Here is a 20554-nt window from a genome sequence, read left to right as displayed (position 1 = left end):
TAATAAAGGTTGTTAGCCACTTCAAATAAGCCTAATCTTGCGTTTGATTGCTTAAATAAATAATAATAATAATAACAATAATAATAATAATTATAATGGTGTTGTTGAGTTACCACAGAACTGGAGTTGAGGTAACATAGCAGCCATAGGGATAAGGGCATACAAATTGTATGGTAGTGTATAGAAGTTCCTAACAGTAAGGTGTATTCCATGGAATACATTTTCCCTGGATCTTATTGGCTCTTCATGTCACTTCCTCCCAATGGACAGAAAGCTGTTGCACACTCTTTGACCATTTACAGTGGTGGAGCTGCAGGTATCATGCCAACAGTTTACTCTGCTTGACAGCTGCTTTGTAGTGCAGAGTCCCCATTTTTAAACCCCCAGAGCCTTATAGTAAGTGCTTTGCCACTTTTGCTGATATATCACAGTGCCTGGAGAGAGCCATCTTGAGTGCCTGCAGGTGAGGCAGGATGTAGCAAATAGTTTACCTGTGAAGGAGCTGACCTACTTGCACACATTAGTACATTCTACTAGACACTTGAGTTCTGGTCAAGAGTGTGGTTGGGAATTTCACTCTGGCAGCTAAGAAGGGTAAGAAAGTAAAAGGTGCTAAAGGCAATTTTCTGGATGCCATTTCCTATGGGATGGGGAACATCACATTTCATCAACTTTTGATGATGTGTAAGATGTATATTGAGTAGAACTGAAAAATGACTTGTGTACTATCTTAAGGGCTATCCAGCTATCATAGACAGAGCTAATTATGTTGGTGAAATCATATGGGTTTGATGGTCAGGATCCAAACAGTCATGAGCCCAAGCAGATTTTATGTTTTTCATGTAGAACAGGTCCTTCACCCACCTACCCACCAATGCTACACGGCCAACTGCTTAGGAGTTAGAGGGGACTTCCAAAAGCTGTTTCAATATAGCATGACGATCAGCTATTGAAATGGTGGGTGAGAAAAAAAACACTACTAGACTAGTGTTAGTTCCCTATGTGAGCCTAATCTGTTGTTTGTATCCTGCCAACATGGCATAATGAGGTTACCTTAGACATGCAGTATAGCAAACCGTTTCTCTCTATTTGTGAGGTTAGGCCATGTTTCCGATTTTATTGAGGGCAGTCTTCTTTTGAAGTCAGAGGGCAGTCCTTTATTTGAAGGTGTCCTCTATTTGAAGAACTGGCCAGTCCAAGCCCAGTTTAAAGATAAAGAACCAGAAGGCTTTGGCTATTGGCCAGTATAGAAATGCAATCAATCAATCAATAAGATAAAAATAGGAAGGGAGGACAGGGAAGAGGCCTTAGAGTTGCCCATCAACAGTTGCATCTGAAGAGCAGGCTAACAGGTCACCTTGTTGCAGCCTTCCTCACTGTGGTGAGATGTATTGTATTTCTGAGTTGTTTTTAACTGACCCCAGAATAGTTGTTTTTAAATGGATGTTGTCTGTTTTATGCTTTTTATGTCTTAAAATTTTATATATTTGTTTTTAATGTTCACTGTTTTTAATCTTTGCAAACCGCCCAGAGAGCTTCGGCTATGGGGCAGTATATAAATGTAATAAATAAATACTCAAACCATAGTAATTTTTTCTAAATTTGCATCTATACATATATATTAGAATATGCAAATTTATGCACATACATGTCCTCTTTTGTCCCCCTTTTTTGGGTGATAAGTTCCTACCCATTTGGCCTACATAAGATACTGCTGTATAGTTTTAGTTCCATCTTTTGCAAGGTCCTTGGGCAAGAGTGCCTGGGTAAACTCACTCTTCTTCCTTGCCAGTGTTGCTGCTGACCGTTCACTTCCCTTTCCTTCTGAGCCCAATCTGTACCACCTCTCAAAGGGAGAGCACAAAGAATGCAGTAGCCACTGGTTCTTCTCTTCTTTTCAAGGAGGAGAATCAGCAGAAGGCTCCAGGCCTTGGCACTGGGACTCCTACTATGGCATAGTTCTCAACAGGTGCCTGTTGATACTGGTCCTACTAAGTTAACCTATGATAGTACCACCAATCTGCATAAAGTTGTGTAGATATATAGGACCAGGTCCTAAATGCATGTAAAATATGTTAGGGAACAATTCAACAGGCACTTACTCTAGTACACATTGGTGTAAGTGGTCTATGAGTGCTGTCTCTTAAACATATATAAAATATTCAAATCCCACTACAGTACAAAATTTATGCTTGAAGCATTACATTGCAGAACAGGAGATACATTAAAAACCCAGTGTTATTTGCTTTGTGGTGTTATTAAACAAGCTTGTAATGAATATATTCACAATGTTATTAAACATGCTTGTAATGAACTTATTCACAAATATGTGAAGATTTTAAATTGCCAGTTGTAAAATGAATGGTAAAGCTATTCAAATTTAGTGTTAATGAGGACAAATTCAGAAAAGGTCATATACTTATTTGCTCATACATGGGCAACAAAATCTGCCTTGCTGAGGCTTCTTTTTTCTTCTGAGCTAAACTAAGCTTTGTTTGGAGGCTGATGACATCAGCTCATCTCCTAGTAACATCTCTATAGCTATCGCCTCCCACTCTGTTTTTCCCTTTTTCTTTTTTGAGAGAGAGAGTGCATTCCTACCACCAGGATGGTCTAGTTTTTTGTTTTTCGCTTACATCTGCTTGTTTCCTTTTCTGTGCTTAAAACCACTTTCTGGAGCATTTTTGTTTTGCTGTGATCTGGAACGAACAATAATGTTGGCACATAGTTATGAAGTCGCAACCTGTATTATGAAGAGGGGGGCGTCTCATCCATCAAACCGTCGCCTCACGTTTCTGTACAGGGTCACAGGAGAACAAAGTAGCTTGTGTCAGGTTGAAATAGCACTAGTAAATGTTAGTGTGTTTGAAGCTGGTGGTTTGAAGTCTATTTATTTTGCTTGAAAGGCTCAAATGGCACGCTGCTGAGCCGCAGGACCAAGAAGGGGGGAAGGGCGCTCATAAATTATTACTTGAAGGCAAACTACCATCATTTAGGAGGTGGAATTGTGCCATCTGCTTTTTAAGATCTTTGATTTATTTTCCTTCCCATTATGGAAAGGAAATGCTCATGTTCTGACATTTAAATAAACTTGTGGAAATTCTTGACATTAACAAAACTATGTTGGTTTATTTGGCCTGCATGAAGAACAATTTACCAATAAAAAGAAGAGGAAGATACAGCTGTGTGTGTGTGTTTTTATCTGCTGAATCTTTCAGTAATACCTCAGTCCCTTACCCTTGCGCATATATCACTTTTGAGGTAAAAGTATAGACTTGCTTTGGATCCCTTTTGAAAACCTTTCATGCTCTGTGACCAAAAGGAGGTGGGGGTGGGGGGCAAAATTGCATCCAGATAGCTTAGGCTCATTATCAGCTTTAGGAAGCCACTAATCAGGAATTAATGTCTAATTTTTGAAGGAGTGGGGGGGTTGAAGCCCATTAACGGAGTAACTGAGATTTCTGAGAAGTTTCTAGGGGTGTGCCTTTGAAACAGTAGCTGAGAGGTTGATGAATTTGGGGGGTGAGTGGGTGGGGGGTTATGCCTTGTCATGGAGCATTATTGGTCTGGAATTTGGAGCTTGATGCCCAAATGTGTGTAGGCGACTTTGTTTGGATCCCCCGCTCTGAGGATTAACATACTGTGATGCTTGAATGCCAACAGAATTTCTCCCTCCACCACCCCCTCCCTCTCAACCTCCCTCCACCCTCAGGAGAATCGTTCTGCTGAAGTCGTTTAGTTTGTGCTGCTTTTTCCTGTGAGAGGATTAGGGAATAGGAGAATGGCTTTGTGAGAAGAGAGAGCAAGAGAGAGAGCTGAGAAGAAACTAAACACAGCCTGGAAGACTGGCCTTTCAGAGCTCTTTCAGTCAATTGAGACGAATTGCATGTGATACAGCAGCTGGGGGCGGCTGGTTTTCTTTTCAGCTACATACTGTAAGTGAAGCTGGTAAGGTTATTCGCCCCTCATTCTACTGTTCTGTGTGATGCTGTTGTAATTGCCTTATTGAGGAGACTTCTTCAGGAGGAAGGGAAGTTGGTTAATGATACTGAAGACACAACCGCATTGTCTTCCTTTTCCTTCAGACAGCTGCTTGGTATGTGAAGAGGCACTGTTTTATAGGAAAGGGGGCAATTTTAGTAGTGGGGGGGGAAGTTGCTTTTCTCCCCTTTTGCCCCTTTTAATTGTCTTCGTAAAGTGGGGTGGGATGGAGGTGATGTATAAAGTACCGAGCTGTTTGCATATGTGTAAAGTTTTTCAAAGTATTTGGGTGAGAAAGGGCCATTTCACCTAAATATGCAGTTTGCAACATTCTTTCTTGATGTTATCAGATTTGTCACTTTCCTGGACTAATTCCAAATCTCCTGGGGTGTGCGTGAGAAACATATATTAGAATCCTACTTTTTTCTTCTTCTTTTCACATGCTCCACAACAGGGACTGCTTGTCTTAGCAACAAAAGCTAAGGCAAGCAACTCAATCTAAAAGGTAAAATACCTTCGGAACTCTCTTCTGAAGTGGTAGCGAGAAGAAAAGTGAGGTTAATCTAAAACCAACAGAAGAATACAATAATGTTTGACTATGTTGAATGAAGTAAGATGGTTCAGTGTAGCAATTGAGTGAATCATTCAATGCAAGATGACAGTGACTATTTAAATAGACATCAAAACACACAGGTGCATTTGTAGTTCTCCACTTAGGCTGCAATACAAAACATGCTTCTTTGGAAGTATATTGCATTGAAAAGAAATGGACTTACTTCAGAAGAAGCACAGTTAGGATTGTGCATTTGGATCAACTATAATTATTTTCTATTCCCATTTCCTTTTAAAAACATATTTTAGTGTAGCGATTTGCATTTTGTCTTCCTCCTCCCACACACACAATCATTTCATAAACTTGTGGGAATCTTTAACTTTATATCAGTTGGGGAGAAGAGATACAACCGTTCAGCTTCAGGGCAATTTCTAGGAAAAGTTGAAAAATCCTTCCCATGCTTTTCATGAACAGCAAAGACACCATTACAAACAAAACTGTTCTTTGTGGTCAGTCAGAAATCACAAATAAAGGAATTAAGAAGTGATTGACAACAGTTAAAGTGGTGATTGACAGAGAACCAGAAACTCTGTTTGATCTGACTTGTTCATTCCTCCAGCACTTTTTCACTTGCTTATATTTCTTCAAAGTGATTAAATTCTTACCATTTTTATTCAGCACACATAACTGAAATATAGCTTTGTATTTATATTGCTATAAATAAATAAATTCTCTCCTCTTCTCTCCTCTCTCTTTCTCTCTCCCTCTCCTTATCTTCTTTTTCTGTTGCGGCTCCAAGTGAAAGTGAATGTTTTCATACTCTTCTTCACATTCTTATGTGGAGTTTTTCTAAACTAAAACTCATTCAGATAATGAACTGCTAAAATCCCATGAGGTACAGTGATACATCAACTGCTTTAGGAAGTGGGCCATTTCTATGGACGTTTTTTTTGCTCAGAAAGGAAGCTAATATTCGAAGAGGAGGTTGTCGTGGAATCAGAGTATGCGTTTCTAGATGAATGTTAGTGTTTCAGAGTTCTTTATTTCATTACCTCAACACTCATAATAAAATGTAACTTTTTTGCATTCTCTCTCTCTCTCACACACACACACAACTGGTTGCCAGGATCTCCCACCCTTTCACACAGTACTACTACTTCATATAGTGGTTTTAGTGATTGCATGTACATTCGTTTACTGCAAAGTAGTCTCCCAAAAGGAATATTGAATGAACTGTATTGGTTTAACTTAGATTTCTCACTACTTCAGACAAGTTCAGTCTGGTCAATGTCAGCTTCTTCTTTCTTCTAAAACACCCCACTAACAACCAAAAATTGTAATTAACCATTTATAATTATAGAGATTAATGGTGCAATCCTATGCATGTTTAAACAGAAAAAAGTCCTGCAAGTCTGGTTAGAGAATGTTTGGAGTTGTAGGATTTTTTTTTCTGTCTAAGCATGTATAGGATTGCACCCAATTAATTTAGGTTTAACTCTATACTGTTGTTCTTGTTCCACACTTTTCAAAGTGAGAATTCATGAATTTATACATGAAAAATGACACAGACACCTGTTGAGAATAAGCTATGTAAATCAGCTGTTATTTCCACATTACTGTTCTAAAATGCATGCAAAACCTATTTTAAAGTACTCTGTAGTGTCCCAGTTGGTTGTTAGCTGATGGTATTCATTTATTTTCATTGACGCATGAAATTCTCAAATCTAATTTGTGAAAGAAAATGGTAGATCTTTGAATCTCAGTTAGCAACAATCTGTCTATTGTCCTGTTGGTGTATCTTAACTATTAATGAAAATGAAAAGCACATGCTTTGAAGTCAATGGGGAATTTACCATCAACATTTGAGGGAGTTAGGATTACACAGAGAATAAGAACTTCGAAAGACTACACAGCATATTCTCTGTAGCCCTATTCAGACAATGCACAGGGAAAACTGGAGAGGAAAATGGAATTTTACAGCTTCCCCTCGACCTGGACCCATATGATTTATTCAGCCATGCAAGTAGGATCAAAACCACTGCAATGCAGTACCTCCAACACTCAGCCCAGGCAGCCTATTTAGAAGGATACCATGGTCAATAGTATTGAAAGCCACTGAGAGGTCCATGAGAATCAAAGATCACACTTGCTCTGTTCCTTTCTCAGCAAATGTCATTGCACAGAGCAACCAAGAAAATTTCCATTCCAAAGCCAGGTCTGAAGCCCAATATATAACCCATTTCATTCAATGGAGTTGGCTAGCAACCACCCCTTCCTTCAAGCACATTGCACAAGAAGGTGATGTTACTAACTCGCCTATAGCTGCTAACATCTTCCCAGTCCAGGTTAGGCTTTTTCGAGAGGGACCTAATAACTACCTTCTTTAAAGCAGACAGCACCACTCCCTCTCTCAAAGAGGATTTGTCAGCCTTCTGGACCCAGCTGGACACCCCCTCCGTATTAGATGTGATAAGCCATAAAGGGCAAGGGTCAAGCACACAGGTGGTTGACCAGACATGGCCATGCACCTTGACCACATCCTCAGGCCTCAACAACTGAAACACATCCAACAAAACTAGATCAGTAAGTGCACTAGATATCTCCACAGATGGAACTGCATTAACTGTAGTGTCCAAGCTGTGGCAAACACAAGCAACTTTATCTTCAAAGTGTTGTGCAAACTCATCACAGCATGCTGCTAAGGCTTCTATAATCTCTCTGCCTGGACCAGATTACAGAAGGCCATGAACCACTCAGAAAAGCTATATTGGACTACACTGAGATGTGCCATGCTGGTGGAAAAGAATTCCCTCTTTGTTATCATCTCTACCACAGACTGCACTCAATAATGAGATCTAACTTGTATTGGGTCAGATTCAGCCCAAGTCTTTGTCCACTTGGATTAACCATCTTTCCTCTTGCTCAGGTGTATCCCAGGAAGCTACCTGGGCTCTGCTGAGAGGAAGAGGACACTAGGGTGCAATTGTATCAATTGCCCTAGCCATCTCTGCATTCCACAGAATAACCAGGATGTTACCAACCCACCAACCATACCAGCAGGAAAATCCCAAGGGTCATTTTAATAGGTCTCCCGCCCTAGAGGAAAAAAGCTGCTGAGAGTCTAAATATGAATATGAAGTCCCACCATGACATAGGTGTTAATTTCCCCCACTTTAAGATCACCATTCTCTTGTTCACTTGAGAAAACAAAATCATGTGTTGTGCCAACATCATGTTGGGACAGCTGCATGGTTGTCATGGCAGTCAGAAAGTTCTGTGCCACTAGCAGCCTTAACATCAAAGTTGAAGTCCCCCAGAACCATCATCACGTGGGTCCTCAACACCAAGTCTGAAACCAACTCCATCAGCTCAGGCAGAATCCCTAATCTGACCCAGACACCCAACATAAGATACAAACACTCAAGATTGGCACTCAAATGGACAGGAAACTTATTGAGGGATATAGCATTCACGCAGACTACAGCAACTCTATGTTGATGTTGCACTGAATACCCTGGAGGGCACAGCTGGGAGAAACTCTGCCAGTTTCCCCCACAGAGGTCTCAGTAATGCATACAAGTTGGCCCTCCCATCCACAATTTAAACAGCAACCATGGAAGTTGTCTGATCAGGAATGGGAACATGATGCATATGCCAAGGTGCTGGTGAAAGCCCCCATCCAAAGCTGTTATTAGTCCCAGAAGAAAGCTCCTCTTGGTGTCAATAGGAGTTTCCTTCACATAGCTAACAGCAGTCTTGGGAAGGGGAAAATTTTCCTTGTGACTGTAGCATGGGATGAGAGGGTTAAATCTTAAGAACATAGTAAATGCCTTTTACTGAATCAGACCATTGGCCCATTTAGGACAGCATTGTTTACACTATCTGGCAGTTGCTTTCCAGAGTTTCGAACAAGAGTTTTCCCAGTCCTTCCTGGAGATGCTGGGGACTGAACCTGAGACCTTCTGCACACAAAATGTGTTTTCTACACTGAGCTGTGGCCTTGTTCCCCATCTGCCTATTTTGATTACTCCCTTTCCCACAGCAGCTGTATAAAGAATTAAAAATGTGCGTCATAAATGCTTACTCACATTTTAATACCATGGGCCAATCTACACCAAGCAGGATATAACACTTTTAAAACGGTATGAAAACGGTATCTGTAATGTGTCTTGGGCCTGAACAGTTCTCATAACCCTCATAAACCATTATAAGCAGTAGTGTAGATCCTGCCCATGTATGTTTGGGCCCAGAGAGGATGCGCTACATATCTTGAGTGAAGGCATTTTTTCCTGCTTTGTCCAACCAAAAGAGTTTTGTTTTTCTCTCTCTGCTCCTTATGCAGTGCTAGTTGGGAATGGAGAAGGCTGTTTTTGTTTGTTTTGCAAGACAGGTTGGGGAATGGGGAAACAGAGTAGAAAAGCTGATAGAATTCCAAACTGATAATCTGTTAACACTAAACTATACACATCAGGGATTTAAAATCTGCTGGAATTATGCTAATGTGGCTATCTAATCTATGTAATAGTAGTCAAAGCCTTCTAGGTTTAGCTTTATACCCATAAGAAGAAACCCTCTTATTGTACCTCATACCTGTCTGATGTCTTTTTGGGAGGAAGCTGAAGGACAATCCCTAAACCACATTAGAAGAAAGTATCATACACCACATTTTTAAAGGGACTAATCACCATAACTTTTAATTTAGACTAGGTAGACTTTTAGTTAGATGCTCTTTACTTGCAGAGATGGGAAGATGTATTTCCTTTCATGTCTAATTGGCTAAGAAAGAGGAAGCTAAGCTATCCCTGTCTTTGCCTCCTCGCCTCTTTGATCATTGACATATACAAGATGGTTTAAATAGCTGAGGTGTCCTTTCACCTTTTACTCTGCTATTTTAGTAGTCCTTATGGCTGCTGCTCATAATCCTTCTGTTTGTGAATTGTTGTGAACCACCCAAGAGCTGTGGCTATTGGGCAGTATAGAGGCATCCAGAAGCTAATTCATACTAGATTGTGGACTTAGGCGACAATATAAAGTTTAATTCTCTGTTCACATGCAACAAGTTTACAGACCATTTAACTGAATATAAATTAAGCAAATATAAATAATATTGGTTCCTAAGCAATTGTTATTGATGCACAACAACACTCTCTAGAAAGTGGTGAGGCCTGGAATTAGGAGTGGATTGTGATTAGAAGATTGCTTATTCTTTAGAGGGCAGGGGAGTTGGTCCCATTGTGATTAATGTGTGAAATATCTTTGGTTGATAGTGAAATTCAGGATGCAGAATATTACCTGGTGGAATGGTCTATTATTTCAGAAGCCACCTTTCACTCTTGTGGGCTGCTGTTCCCTGAACTAGACAGAACTAGACAGGCAAATATATGCTCCCAATTCTGCAGAGAGTGAAGTAGCAGGAACTAGCTGTGATTATTATCTGCTACTTTTCTCCAGGTATGCAAGTCAATGCCCCTGTGGGAGATGGGAAGACATCCCTTTTTTCAGCCTAATTAAAGCAGAGGAAAAGAGAACAGTTCCTTGCATAGGACATCTTATGCCTCTCACAATTCTTCTGACGCTTTGAAGCACAGGGAGTTGTATATTAAAAGTATATTTCAACTTCTATTACTATTTTCATAGCAGTTACAGCTGAATTTTAATATTTTTCTCATGCTGCTTGTTAAAGACCTTTTTTAATGAAAGAAACTCAATGGCTATTGGCAACTAAGCACACGAAACATGCTGTAATGCCTACAAAAACCTAGGAGCTGAGACAGCCAATAACAAACCTTAATTTCTGCCATTGGTGTCCAGGCATTCTCAGAGATCTGCTCGATATTGCCATGACCTCAGTAAATGGAGCAATTTGTGATTTACAATGGATTAAGTGAGATCAGAGTTAATGCCTGTTCCGTTCTCTGATTTCATATCCCATTTAGAAGGCAATTTATCTGCTCCTGAATTGGAGATGAAGAGACTCAAAGCACATCAAATAGCTCCTACTAAGTAGGTTTCATGACCTACACGCCCAGTGTATAGGTTGGTTCTTTCAGAAAGCTCTAGTTAGTCAAACCCTTTTTCAGGAAAAGAAAATTGGGAATGTAGTATTAATTCACATGTGTCTTAGCAGACTTAAGGTCAGCAGTGGATACCTTTTGAATATATCTGAATGTTAAAATTATCCCTGATAGATGTGAGAGTGTATCACTTGCTTCTGATAAACTGGGGGAAAGCCTCTGATAAATTGTGCATTGTGTGTTAGCAAAATAGATTTCCATTAGAAATTCACAGTAGGGGACCTGCTTTAGACCTGTACAGTTTGCAAAAAAATTCACTTGTCTGGATTGCTTGTTCTTTATTTCAGGGCATTACAGCCCCATCAAACAAAGTACACTTATGTGTAATGTGACTGATCATTCAATGAAATACTGGATTTACTAATAGTGTCTCTTACTTTTGAATTGTTGGTCTGGCAATTCTAGTGATGTTTGTTTCATAAGGATAGTCTTGTGAATTGTAGATATTTTCCTTGAAACTATTAAGATATTATGGAAGAAGGGGAAAATCTTTGTATTACAGGAAAAATGTTTGTGGAAATCCACCTTCTGCTGTATTTTTTTGCTGAAGTATTTAATAATAACTATAATTAGAGATATCTCGGTTTGCTTATCCTATTCTTTTAAAAACATGGCACCAATGGACCTAGGGGCCAATGTGTACCATCCATTTTAATGTAGTACATTTAGTGTTGCTGTACAATTTTGTTTACTCACTCCAAAGCCTGTCTCACAATTTTTAAAAAGCAAAAAACATCTATTTCCACATGGACACTTCTTATTCTATAAATGCAGCCATTGTTTGTTATGTCTCGCCAGTAATTAGGCCTCAGATGGTGAGGCAATTTCAGAACATGGTTTACCAATTTACATGCTAATCCAGCAGACTGTGGTGGAGCCATGATTAGCACAGACTCCATCAACATCTTAATTAGCCCCAATCCCAGCATGGAGCATTGGTGGCTATCTTTGTAGCCCTGAGAATGTTTGCTTTTTTAGGACAAATGCATGTTTCTCCCAGGCTGTTTCCACCCCCACCTAACTGCTGTTAAAACTAAGAAACTTGGTTCGTGAGAAAAGCTAGAAACACCTAAAACAATGAAACAGCAGCGTATTCAGTAGAGGGTCCTATGCCATTAGTATTAAAGTACTAATAAAGTAACTGAACTGATTAGGGATCATCTTGAGTGGAAGAGGCAACAGCCTTATGACAAAACTGAGGGCAGGGCCTGGCACAGTTTTTTTTAAAAGCAAGTGACAGGACCACTAAACTAAATGAAAAGCTGAAATGCAAATTGGGGTGGTGCTTGTTATACCTCACTCTTACAACTCCTGTTAAAAGTTCCACAATTATACTTTCCTTACTTTCTGTAGGATTTTGTTCAGTGACAGGTAATTTTATCTACTGGTGGGCCCCTTCTTTACAAGGGTTACCCAAAAAAGAATTTCTGATAGGCTTCCTGGAGTCAGGATGAACTTACTGACACACCCTAGTCTGTCCAGCTGCTTGGGGAGTTTGAATCCTATTACCAAGAATCACTCCCTACAGCCCATTCCTAGGGGCGGGGGTGGGGAATAAGAAAAAAGTGCTTTGGATTTTCTTGCCCAAACCACAGAAATTTGGGATTCAACAAAACCTTTGAGAAAATCCTGAAAACACATATGGTAGTTAAAAAGCTAAAGACATTTAGCTTTTTAAACAATGCAGCCATATGTCCAAATATTTATTTAGTTTAAATAAATAAATTTATTTGGTTGGTGGGGGGAAATGAAAAAAAGGGGGGGGACAAGGGAAGGCAACAATTGTATGCGTGTGTCCACACACACACACACACACACACAAATAAAATTAAAAAGTCAATCTAATTTAGCTACTTGCATGTTACCTACTTGAGCAGAGTGTTGGGTTCCAGAGCATATACAGAGTTCATTGCAGCAAGGAAGATATCCAGTTAATGATATATGGAAGGCTTTCCAAGTGAGAGCAATCTCTTCCTTTTAGGGGAACCTGGGTTTAGTAAAACCGAAGCCATCCTGGTACCTTTCAGATGTTTTGGATTTCAACTCCCATCAACCCAAACTAGCATGGCCAATGGTCAGGAATTCTGGGAGTTGTAGTCCAAAACATCAGAGAAGGTTATAGTACAAGCTGCCCCCTAGTGGAGACTGACTGTTGTTTTGTCCAGTACTATAATGCGCTCCATGTCTGATCACAGTGGTCTAAACAGCAAATCAGAAAATTCTTAGTGGTTGGACTCACCTTCCTAACAACTCTAAACATATATCTCAAAAGACACAGATGGTTTGAACCAGTTAGACTATTCTAAAAAAAGTGCTTAATATTTTTTTATGCATATTGGAGAACAATATGGTCAGATAAGCCTATTCAGGCATCTCAGTATAATGCCAGACACTCTAGGCCAGCTGGTAGGCTACTTGATTGAGCCTGAAGGTACATGTGACTTTTTCGTGGAGGGCACATTTTACATTTTTTTCAGGGTTGTGGACACATTTACTTGCTCCCACCACCTCGATTCCAACTTTTCTTACCTTCCTCCTCCACATGCACTTGGGATTTCCACCACTTCTGCTGCCTACCTCTGTGATCACCTCAGCAGCCAATAAGCCCTAACCAGGAAGCAGGAAGTTGGTAGATCAGGAGACTTCTTTTCCTGATTTGCAAACTTCCTGCTTTCTGCTTAGGACTTTGCGGCTGCAGAGGCAAGGTGAATAGTGGGTAAGGACCTGGAAAGGTGCAAGTGGGGGATATGTAACAGGTGAGCAGGGGTCTGAGGTCCTGTCTGGCACTTTTGGAGGTCATTGCAAATGCTAGTGTGCCCATAGGCATGGTGTTGCCAAACCTTGCTGTAGGTGGCATTGTTGAGGTGAATCAGAATATAGAAATTTGTCACACATAGGACAAATATTCATTTTCAAATATTCACTCTTCACATGCCTGCCACTATATAAGAAGATAAACAGTTTGAGGCTTTCTTTGTAGCAGTGCCCTACAGGGCAGAATCAGTGGTGGAGGATTAGAACTTTTTGTAATATTTCTCTGTGTAGTAGTTTTGGTTGTTGGACTGTTTGTTAGATATATCAATGCTAGTTAATGTAAATACCTAAAAATAGGCCATTTGCATGTGTATATTTCATTGAAACAACTGGCCTATCAATATATGCTTGGTCTTAATGTCCAGTCCAAGAAGCTACAGGATTCTTAGAACTTGGAAGTTATAATTAAGTATAAGGCAGTGGTTAAGCAAGAATGAAAAATATTTCAGAAAATAACCCATATATTTTATTTCTTAATATTCCAAACATTGCGAATGGCAAAGGAAGTATGGGATAAAGACACGGACACCAGAGTTTAGGATAAACTAGGGCCTCTTTATCTAAGTAAGGGATATTCAACCCTTCCTGGATCTGCATGTGAAAAGTGCGAGAATCTATACGTCCTTACCTCAGGCAACTTGCCTGGCATTATGGGCAAGCCACTCTCACAAGCCAGGAGTCAGGTAAACCCAGCACTTATACGACACTTTGAGAGTGTGGGGAAACCGCCGCACGTCATCCCCACTCAAAGCCATAGAACTCTGAGTAGATGAGGCAGGAGGATCTCCAAAGGCATACCATATCCTGGCACGGGAGCTGTAAAACGTGCGAGGAGCAGGAGCATGCCAAGAATGAAAAATATTTTAGAAAATAACCCATATATTTTATTCTTTATTCCACCTGTATAGGCTCCTATGACCTGTCTTGGTAAGCCACACATACTTAGTGGTTTTGAAGGACTTAAAATATTTTCCTTTAATCTCTATATACATCAGATAAATGCTACCTTTCTGTCTTTAGCTGCAGTGTAAACCTGATGTTGTAATCCATATGAGTAGCCACCTGCCTAGACTAGACTGATATAATATATAAAAAAGGATTGCTTTTTTATATATTAACAACTGTCTATCTAGTCCAACCATTGTCAGCCACAAGACTCCAGGAAGCTAAGAAGTAAGGACATAGCTGTGCTTTGTGGTTCATCTCCAGTAGGGATGTTGAAGAAATCTCCAATGGCTTCAAATAAGCTTGGATTTCTACAAATCCAACCAGCAGATTCCATAGCAAACCAGGTTTTTCAGAGTTACTATATTTATTTTATTATTTATTTATTATACTTATATACCGCTCCCATAGCCAGGGCTCTCTGGGCGGTTTACAGAAATTCTAAAATTGAGGTAAAAACAAGTATACAAAATGTAAAACTCTAAAACACAGAACATACACACATAAAGCATTAAAAAACCGATTAAAACTAAACATGTGGGTAATTAGGAGTCTGTGGACTTCTGGAGTGGTTTGTCACTCTGCATCAGTGTTTTGTAACTATAGATAGATCGCCTCTGATGCAGATGTTCTTTTTTAGGTATTATCAGGGCTAAGAATCACTGACAGTCCTTAAACTTCATGAACCTGTGTAATCCTCTATTAAGGCATCCTCACTACACTCTTGGTAATGAAAGCTATACATTCAGGAGGTATGAAGGAATACTTAATTTTATTTGTGCCGAACCAACTAGTGAACAGTTTATTTAGGTGAATTTCTATCCAACCTCTCAACACTACTGAAGATTTTATAAATATTTATAATTATGTCCCATCCCACTCTGCAGTTATCTGAAGCCAATGGATTCTGACAGAGCCAGATTTGAGCAAGGAGAGTCCAATCTAGGCAGAACAGGCAAGTCAAGGCAGGTAAGGTTATGTAGAATCTAATCAAAGTACAACAGACACAGCAAACAAAGTAAAAGCAAAAATTCACTTGTGTAGAGGGCAGATGAGATAAGGCCATGGAAAGCTCAGAGTGGGTTTTGTCTACTGAATCCCCCCCTACACACACACAGATGCAAACTAGAACGACAGGAGGATGTTGTCTCAGCAGCAAATGAAAGCCAGTTGGAGTAGGAATAGGTGGATCTGTCAAGTCTGTTTCCATTGATTTCCTCCTTTTTCCACCACTAAACCATTCTACAGTGAATTTGTTGTTGTTTATTCGTTCAGTTGCTTCCGACTCTTCGTGACTTCACGGACCAGCCCACGTTAGAGCTTTCTGTCAGCCGTTGCCACCCCTAGCTCCCCCAAGGTCAAGTCTGTCACCTCCAGAATATCATCCATCCATCTTGCCCTTAGTCGGCCCCTCTTTCTTTTGCCTTCCACTTTCCCTAGCATCAGCCTCTTCTCCAGGGTATCCTGTCTTCTCATTATGTGGCCAAAGTACTTCAGTTTTGCCTTTAATACCATTCCCTCAAGTGAGCAGTCTGGCTTTATTTCCTGGAGTATGGACTGGTTTGATCTTCTTGCAGTCCAAGGCACTCTCAGAATTTTCCTCCAACACCACAGTTTAAAAGCATCTATCTTCCTTCGCTCAGCTTTCCTTATGGTCCAGCTCTCACAGCCATAGGTTACTACGGGGAATACCATTGCTTTAACTATGCGGACCTTTGTTGTCAGTGTGGTGTCTCTGCTCTTAACTATTTTATCAAGATTTGTCATTGCTCTCTTCCCAAGAAGTAAACGTCTTCTGATTTCCTGGCTGCAGTCAGCGTCTGCAGTAATCTTTGCTGCCTCCACGTTTTCTCCCTCTATTTGCCAGTTATCAATCAAGCTGGTTGCCATAATCTTGGTTGTTTTTTTTAGATTTAACTGCAACCCAGCTTTTGCACTTTCTTCTTTCACCTTCGTCATAAGGCTCCTCAGCTCCTCCTTGCTTTCAGCCATCAAAGTGGTGTCATCTGCATATCTGAGATTGTTAATGTTTCTTCCTGCGATTTTAACTCCAGCCTTGGATTCGTCAAGCCCAGCACGTCGCATGATGTGTTCTGCATACAAGTTGAATAGGTAAGGTGAGAGTATACAACCCAGTGAATTTACCCATTCCTAAACTAAAGCCTTGTGTAGGCAAGCATGATCTGTAGTGTGGTGAGCTCCAATCCATCTGGAGGAGTTTACTGGACTGATAAATGCCTGATTCTGTAGTCTCAGACTTCTGCGGGGCTAGAAAGACGGAGGTTCTTCTGGGACTTCCTCCTCTGACTCAGAGGATGATGGCAAGTCCATCTGATCTTCATCTTCATCAGAGTCTTCTACTGAACCCTGAAAAGTTTGAGGGCCGGGAGTTATGAGAGCCCCAAACATTTTAAACAATCCAATATTGTACTCTTCTATTTATCTTCAAGATGCTCCCAATCCTTTAATCAACTTCACTCCTTTTTTTCTGTACCTTCTCCAATTCTATAACATTCTTCTTGAGACTGGATAACAAAAACCAGGCATAGTATTCTAAATGTTGATACACAATAGATTTAATTATGATACTTTTTCTATTTTATATTCAATCCCTTTTCTAGCACAAAGAATGTCTATGTTGCTTGTAAACTATACACTTTAGTCTCTCAAAAGTTAATCACAGTGCACAGTAATGTACTTGAGGGTACTGTTATGTAGGAAAGTTAGAGATGGTTGCTGCAAGTTCAAGCCCTAAAATGTCATAATCAAGTGACAAATAAGAAACTGACCATTGTTATCTTGTAACCTCAAGTTTTCTTTTCATAATAGCAACAAAAAAACACCTTTGCAGGGAATTTTGGCAGCAATACATGATAATCATGCTTATCTTTCAACAAAAGTCACATATGGAAAAGCATTTATACAGATGAAATTACCATGCAAAAATTAACAGCTGCATAGCAGGAAAGATCCATGTGGAACACCTACACATGTTCACAATGCTGGTGATTTTGTATTGTGTCTACAAAACAAAACTGAGCTTTTCCTACACTTCATGGCCACACTACACTTCATAAGCACATGCATATCAGGAAGCCTTAACAGCTACTTTTAGTTAGAAAAGCATCAGTGAGTGGGGAAAACATCAGGAGTAGCAATGGTTTCTTTGCTGGGAGACTTTTAAAGTGCCCTTTTCCAAAACACGGAAACGGGCAATTTAAGGCATTTACAGGCTTCTGTCCAGGCCTCTGTTTGGTCGAAGTCAGTATGTCGACCAAGCAGAGGCCTGGCTGGAAGGCTGGGAACGCCTTAAAGTGCGCATTTCCAAAATGCGGAAACACACGCTTTAAGGCACTCGCAGGCTTCCGTCTGAGCCTCTGCTTGGTTGACGTCACTGCATCGGCCAAACAGAGGCCTGGACGGAAACCTGCGAGGGCCTTACAGTGCGTTTCCCAGACAATTTGGGGTAAAGTAGGGTTTCCCCCCAGACCCGGTTTGCCCCCCCCCCATTTCCGGACATGTCCAGCCAAACCGGACGTATGGTCACCCAATAATAGTTGTGGTGGCTATATGCTTATCTCCAGGATCCCAATTGCTGGGAAACAACCATGGAGTTGGGCTATTACCCTTTAGTCCTACTTGTGCATTTCCCAGAGGCATCTGGTTGGCCAATATGGGCAACAGAATACTAGCCTGGTTGGATCCAGCAGATCTCTTCTTATTTTTTTTAATGATCATTCAACCGTATGAGGATAAAAGGAAGTTTGAACATCCCTTCCATAATCTCTAATTCAGGATAGAATTCTGAATAGAATTCAGGATAGAATTCAGGATAGTTAGCCCAATATAACACACTTTTTATTTATTTATTTACTTATCTATTTACAATATTTATATACTGCTCCATTAGATTCCAGAGTGGTGAACATAGGAATAAAACAGTAAAAAAGAAAGAAAAATATATATTAAAACAGCAATTCAACTTGATCAATTTAAAACAAAGTACTAATAAAAATGGTGGCTGGTCACTTGTCGGGATGGTGTGAGCATCCAACTAAGTCTGCAAGGGTAGCAGACACACACACACCCAACATCCGGCCCTCATGGACCTAGTTAGGCATGCTCAGTGCAAGTGCAGACTCATGTCTGAGCACTTGCAAACCCCCTGGCACAGGTCCACACTAGCTTCCGGCCTTTCCCCTTCTGTGCAATTTCCAGAGGCTCCGGAAATTGTGCATTTCCCTCTGTTGCATTAATGGTGGCTGCCATTAACACAGTGGAGGGAAATGTGCAATTTCCAGAGCCTTCAGAAATCATGTCTCTCCCCGCTGCACCTATGAGGGCCTTAAAGTCCTTATTAATGCAAGGATAAACTATTACCATTGCATTAATAGGGCCTTTAAGGCCTCCATTGGTGTGCAAGTGGGGAGGGAATGTGCTATTTCTGGAGGCTTCAGAAATTGTTCATTTCCCCCTTACACGCTAATGGCAGCATGGAATACAGCAGAAGGAAAGGGCTGGAGACCGGGGTGGGCAGCAGCCAAGTGCTCATGGGCACTCACCGGAGACTCACATGGCCTGGTTGGGGGGGGGGCTGCAGGGTGAACACTCAAGCCAATTTGGGCCACCCCTAGTCACTTGAGGAATGCTTCCTGGAAAAGAGTTGTTTTCAGGAGGCACCAGAAGCACCACAGTATTGGTGCCTGCATGACCCCCAGGGGCAAGGAGTTCCAAAGAGAAGGAACTACCATACTAAAGGTTCTTCTCCTGGGGGAGCCCAATCAGGCCATAGGTCTATGTGGAACCACCAGGAGCATGACCTTTAATGACCAGGCAGGTTGGTAAGGCAAAAAGCATATGGCAAAAAGCTGAAACGGGAATAAATCAAGGATTTGCTAGTTTTGGAAGAATTCGTTGAGTTTTGCAAGAAGAGACAAAGCAAATGTATGATATGTCTTTTTTCAGTACTAATTTATATGGTGATTTACATTACAATCCTACACCTACTTACCTGAAAGTAAGCCCCATTGGGATGTACATTTGATTAAACATGCATGGGATTGCCCTATTAATCAACTTCATTTACTACCAAGGAAAAAATTACTTAACTTCTTGATATGTCTCTCTGACTTCTGGATTATGCTTCTATTGACTTTACCACAGTAGTGGTTTTCTTCATTCCTGCAGAATACCTGCTTTACTACCTACAGCTAGAAATTGCCTGTGGTGATAAATGAGATCCTGAATTTTTTCACCTGACACCCGGCAAGGCTATAAATTACTTACAGGCTGGATATATAGAATCCACAATATTTCTGTTTCTGTAGCAGACTCAGAGAGGTCAGAGAATGAAAAATCACTAAATTAGTTAACATGAAAAACAATTAATTATTTACACAGGTGTGAATATTTGACATTCATATCTTTAGAATTACAAAGTTTGTTTGGACTTTTTTTTTCTTTTATAAACTTATCCACCATCAAGCCTATTTGTAGCTGCTAAAATATGGACATCTGTGTGGTTCAATTTTTTTAAAAAAAGTGCTTTGAAATAAGTTAGAAAAATCCAGCTGTGTGCATTAACTTTTTTTTCTGGCTAAATTGAAATAGTCCAAATAATCTGATATTAAACTGCCATCCAGAACATCAAAGTGCTTAATGTTGTAGAGGAGTAGCTTCACTACATATTTGGTTATTTGTCATATATTTTTGTCCAGTGTAAGGCACCTTGATTTAAGAATGCTGTGCAAAATATTGTTAATCCCCCTGTGCTTCCTCAGTTTGGAAAAGTCCAGGGATAGAATCGATTGGAAGCAAGAAGATTCTTAAAACACATACACACACACACACACACACACACACACACACACACACAGAGGCAGTCCAGCCACCTATCCTGCATCGGATTCCCAAAGATGTCTCTATATTAGCTAAATGCAGATTAAAACTTCCAGCTCTTTTCTTCTTTGTCCAAATTTAATGGCAATTAAACATTTATCTTCCTTTCCTTGTAGCTGAAGGCAAAGGGGACAGCTTTAAATCAATCAAGGAACATTAGTGAGTTTTTTGCTAATAGCAACAAAAATACCTTGGAAAACAATCCACAAATGATAATAGAGAAAGCCTGGGAGGCCTGCCAAATAGAACATCCACTTATTATTCACAAGTACTTTATCAATAATTTTAC

The 20554-nt window shown here is 40.3% G+C and overlaps 1 protein-coding gene across 1 annotated transcript in view; it reads left to right on the top strand.

Moving 5' to 3' along the window:
• The first annotated feature begins 3820 nt into the window (after nucleotides 1-3820).
• Nucleotides 3821-20554, top strand: part of MID1 (midline 1) — a 168155-nt gene continuing 151421 nt past the window's right edge. The window contains exon 1 of the mRNA XM_063126371.1: nucleotides 3821-3935. The gene's annotated coding sequence lies outside the window, so the exon portion shown is untranslated. The remainder of the gene's footprint in view (nucleotides 3936-20554) is intronic.

Source organism: Elgaria multicarinata, chromosome 5 (genome assembly GCF_023053635.1).
Source record: "Elgaria multicarinata webbii isolate HBS135686 ecotype San Diego chromosome 5, rElgMul1.1.pri, whole genome shotgun sequence".
Lineage (NCBI taxonomy): Eukaryota > Metazoa > Chordata > Lepidosauria > Squamata > Anguidae > Elgaria > Elgaria multicarinata.
This window is presented reverse-complemented; position numbering and strand designations above follow the sequence as displayed.